Here is a 5,000-nt window from a genome sequence, read left to right as displayed (position 1 = left end):
CCTAACCTATGTTGTGCCTTAACCTAACCTATGTTGTGCCTTAACCTAACCTATGTTGTGCCTTAACCTAACCTATGTTGTGCCTTAACCTAACCTATGTTGTGCCTTAACCTAACCTATGTTGTGCCTTAACCTAACCTACGTTGTGCCTTAACCTAACCTACGTTGTGCCTTAACCTAACCTACGTTGTGCCTTAACCTAACCTACGTTGTGCCTTAACCTAACCTACGTTGTGCCTTAACCTAACCTACGTTGTGCCTTAACCTAACCTACGTTGTGCCTTAACCTAACCTACGTTGTGCCTTAACCTAACCTACGTTGTGCCTTAACCTAACCTACGTTGTGCCTTAACCTAACCTACGTTGTGCCTTAACCTAACCTACGTTGTGCCTTAACCTAACCTACGTTGTGCCTTAACCTAACCTACGTTGTGCCTTAACCTAACCTACGTTGTGCCTTAACCTAACCTACGTTGTGCCTTAACCTAACCTACGTTGTGCCTTAACCTAACCTACGTTGTGCCTTAACCTAACCTACGTTGTGCCTTAACCTAACCTACGTTGTGCCTTAACCTAACCTATGTTGTGCCTTAACCTAACCTATGTTGTGCCTTAACCTAACCTATGTTGTGCCTTAACCTAACCTATGTTGTGCCTTAACCTAACCTATGTTGTGCCTTAACCTAACCTATGTTGTGCCTTAACCTAACCTATGTTGTGCCTTAACCTAACCTATGTTGTGCCTTAACCTAACCTATGTTGTGCCTTAACCTAACCTATGTTGTGCCTTAACCTAACCTACGTTGTGCCTTAACCTAACCTACGTTGTGCCTTAACCTAACCCATATTGTACCTTAACCTAACCCATATTGTACCTTAACCTAACCCATATTGTACCTTAACCTAACCCATATTGTACCTTAACCTAACCCATATTGTACCTTAACGTAACCTAATTTGTGCCTTAACGTAACCTAATTTGTGCCTTAACGTAACCTAATTTGTGCCTTAACGTAACCTAATTTGTGCCTTAACGTAACCTAATTTGTGCCTTAACGTAACCTAATTTGTGCCTTAACGTAACCTAATTTGTGCCTTAACGTAACCTAATTTGTGCCTTAACGTAACCTAATTTGTGCCTTAACGTAACCTAATTTGTGCCTTAACGTAACCTAATTTGTGCCTTAACGTAACCTAATTTGTGCCTTAACGTAACCTAATTTGTGCCTTAACGTAACCTAATTTGTGCCTTAACGTAACCTAATTTGTGCCTTAACGTAACCTAATTTGTGCCTTAACGTAACCTAATTTGTGCCTTAACGTAACCCATGTTGTGCCTTAACGTAACCCATGTTGTGCCTTAACGTAACCCAATTTGTGCCTTAACGTAACCCATGTTGTGCCTTAACCTAACCTATATTGTGCCTCAACCTAACCTATATTGCGCCTTAACCTGACGCACGTTGTCGCTGAACCTGCTCTGTAATTGTTATGCAACTCGTTAAATTAGTGTAGTGTTGCCTAACCGCAACCCTCGCAATATAGTTCGCTATTCGCACTGCCCGGTCCCCTGTGTATCGCGTCATGTTAAACACCTTGCAGGTGTTGCTGACTTTCCACATGCTCCTGCTATACACTGTAATGTGGATAGCAGCAGGACGTACATGCCCCCCCCCCTTCCCCCCTGCCTTCGCAAGCTGGTCGTTGAGAAGTTTGCATGTTCAATGCCCTTCGCATGCCGACGTACTCAGCCTACGTTGTGGTACGGCCTGTCACCTGTCCGCCGATGTACGCAAAACCCACAAACTGTACTGCACATTGGTCCGTATGTACTGAATGATACATCGTGGCACATGTGTGACCGTACGACGACTGCGCCTAGCAACGGCAGACCATACAGTCCAAATATTGTGCACGCAGCTACGTGTCGTCTCCCTATAAGAGCTGGATTGCAGTGTGGTACGCCATTCAGACGTGTGGGAGGAACGGACGCCCTGGATGGCGATCAGCATGAGCAGTCTGTTGATGTAGTGGAGCGTGTATTCGGACGTAGTCGTCTCTTCTCACACACCGTGATAGCATGTTGCACCGCGTTCCACATCTGCGACATCCTGCAGAGGCCGGCTGACAGTCGTTCGCGCAATGGACACCGCATACGTACGGGGGCTACCTTCCACGTGTTCTCGAGGCGTGCACATGTTGTTGCGTCTATGTGGGCAGACGTAGTGTGTTGTGACACCTGACACAGGCATGCAATACTCGTTGCAAATGGCGATGGACGTCTACGTTTGCTGGTGACGTTACGCAAATGAACAACAGGTAACCCGTTGTGGTGCGGTTGTTCTCGCTAGAGGTGAATCAGTGTTGGCGACGATCGGTCGAGCTATTAACCGGTTGTTTCAGGGATACCCACCATGCCCACGAACGTGAAAGGGGACCCACCATGCCCACGAACGCGAAAGGGGATCTGGGTGTGAGGCGATACGCGGCGGTGGCTGGGTGGGACCGTCCCCGGCCGGTGAGGGGGGGCCGCCCGGCGTGCTGGCAGCGCGGTGCGTGGGCGCACGCGCTACAGCCGGCTGGTGGGGGCGGCCAGTGGCAGGCGCGCCGGCCGACGGACGCGGCAGGCGGCGCAGCTGCGCGCCGGCGCCCCCTGCTCGCGGCGCCTTGCGGCCAAAGTAGGTCCTCGCGGGCCCGGTGCGAAGCGCGGTGGCCATCTGCAGTGTGCTCGTCCGATTGAGGACTGTGTGCGCTGAGGATGCGCCGCCGCCCGGCGCTCGGCGCCGCGACGCCGTCTGCTGCTCGGTCGCCCCAGCGGTTCTCGCAGGTGGTTTGTATCGCAGCTGTGCGGACGTGTTGGCGCGTGCGCTGTGCTGGGAGAGTTCGCTTCGGCACCCAAGTGGGGCTTTTGTCCTTCTGTGGCGCTGGCGTTGGAGCTGCCGGTCACCGTAGGTGGCGCGTGTTGTCTCCCGCCGGCAATGCCACGACAGCACGCTCCCGGGCCTCTGTCGGCAGCGGCAAGCTCAGTTGGGAGCACGGGTGGTCGCACCTAAAGCGTCTACTCGCCTAACTCCGGGCGATTGCGCCTCTCTCGAACCCGACCAAGTACTTAGGACGGCGCTGCGCGCCGCCGGGACCTGAGAGGGTTTCGAGGTGTGTTGTGCAGGGGAGCTCAGCCTCCTCCTGTTTGCAGAATAATTGAGCGGACGCTTGCGTGTTCGCGCGGGCCCCCGGGACACACTCCCGGGCGGCCGGCTGCTCAGCTCTAGTTGACGCAGCTCCCTGGTTGATCCTGCCAGTAGTCATATGCTTGTCTCAAAGATTAAGCCATGCATGTCTCAGTACAAGCCGCATTAAGGTGAAACCGCGAATGGCTCATTAAATCAGTTATGGTTCCTTAGATCGTACCCACGTTACTTGGATAACTGTGGTAATTCTAGAGCTAATACATGCAAACAGAGTCCCGACCAGAGATGGAAGGGACGCTTTTATTAGATCAAAACCAATCGGTCGGCTCGTCCGGTCCGTTTGCCTTGGTGACTCTGAATAACTTTGGGCTGATCGCACGGTCCTCGTACCGGCGACGCATCTTTCAAATGTCTGCCTTATCAACTGTCGATGGTAGGTTCTGCGCCTACCATGGTTGTAACGGGTAACGGGGAATCAGGGTTCGATTCCGGAGAGGGAGCCTGAGAAACGGCTACCACATCCAAGGAAGGCAGCAGGCGCGCAAATTACCCACTCCCGGCACGGGGAGGTAGTGACGAAAAATAACGATACGGGACTCATCCGAGGCCCCGTAATCGGAATGAGTACACTTTAAATCCTTTAACGAGTATCTATTGGAGGGCAAGTCTGGTGCCAGCAGCCGCGGTAATTCCAGCTCCAATAGCGTATATTAAAGTTGTTGCGGTTAAAAAGCTCGTAGTTGGATTTGTGTCCCACGCTGTTGGTTCACCGCCCGTCGGTGTTTAACTGGCATGTATCGTGGGACGTCCTGCCGGTGGGGCGAGCCGAAGGCGTGCGACCGCCTCGTGCGTGCTCGTGCGTCCCGAGGCGGACCCCGTTGAAATCCTACCAGGGTGCTCTTTATTGAGTGTCTCGGTGGGCCGGCACGTTTACTTTGAACAAATTAGAGTGCTTAAAGCAGGCAAGCCCGCCTGAATACTGTGTGCATGGAATAATGGAATAGGACCTCGGTTCTATTTTGTTGGTTTTCGGAACCCGAGGTAATGATTAATAGGGACAGGCGGGGGCATTCGTATTGCGACGTTAGAGGTGAAATTCTTGGATCGTCGCAAGACGAACAGAAGCGAAAGCATTTGCCAAGTATGTTTTCATTAATCAAGAACGAAAGTTAGAGGTTCGAAGGCGATCAGATACCGCCCTAGTTCTAACCATAAACGATGCCAGCCAGCGATCCGCCGCAGTTCCTCCGATGACTCGGCGGGCAGCCTCCGGGAAACCAAAGCTTTTGGGTTCCGGGGGAAGTATGGTTGCAAAGCTGAAACTTAAAGGAATTGACGGAAGGGCACCACCAGGAGTGGAGCCTGCGGCTTAATTTGACTCAACACGGGAAACCTCACCAGGCCCGGACACCGGAAGGATTGACAGATTGATAGCTCTTTCTTGATTCGGTGGGTGGTGGTGCATGGCCGTTCTTAGTTGGTGGAGCGATTTGTCTGGTTAATTCCGATAACGAACGAGACTCTAGCCTGCTAACTAGTCGCGTGACATCCTTCGTGCTGTCAGCGATTACTTTTCTTCTTAGAGGGACAGGCGGCTTCTAGCCGCACGAGATTGAGCAATAACAGGTCTGTGATGCCCTTAGATGTTCTGGGCCGCACGCGCGCTACACTGAAGGAATCAGCGTGTCTTCCTAGGCCGAAAGGTCGGGGTAACCCGCTGAACCTCCTTCGTGCTAGGGATTGGGGCTTGCAATTGTTCCCCATGAACGAGGAATTCCCAGTAAGCGCGAGTCATAAGCTCGCGTTGATTAC

At 52.1% G+C, this 5,000-nt stretch overlaps 1 non-coding gene across 1 annotated transcript in view; it reads left to right on the top strand.

The window, feature by feature from the left end:
- The first annotated feature begins 3,279 nt into the window (after positions 1–3,279).
- The window catches only part of LOC126444892 (small subunit ribosomal RNA), a 1,909-nt gene continuing 188 nt past the window's right edge, over positions 3,280–5,000 (top strand). The window contains exon 1 of the ribosomal RNA XR_007582821.1: positions 3,280–5,000. This exon is cut by the window's right edge and continues 188 nt beyond it. This is a non-coding gene — a ribosomal RNA (small subunit ribosomal RNA).

Source organism: Schistocerca serialis, unplaced genomic scaffold (assembly GCF_023864345.2).
Source record: "Schistocerca serialis cubense isolate TAMUIC-IGC-003099 unplaced genomic scaffold, iqSchSeri2.2 HiC_scaffold_307, whole genome shotgun sequence".
NCBI classification, from domain to species: Eukaryota; Metazoa; Arthropoda; class Insecta; order Orthoptera; family Acrididae; genus Schistocerca; species Schistocerca serialis.
The sequence above is the reverse complement of the archived record's forward strand: the minus strand, read 5'-3'. Positions and strand labels throughout refer to the sequence as shown.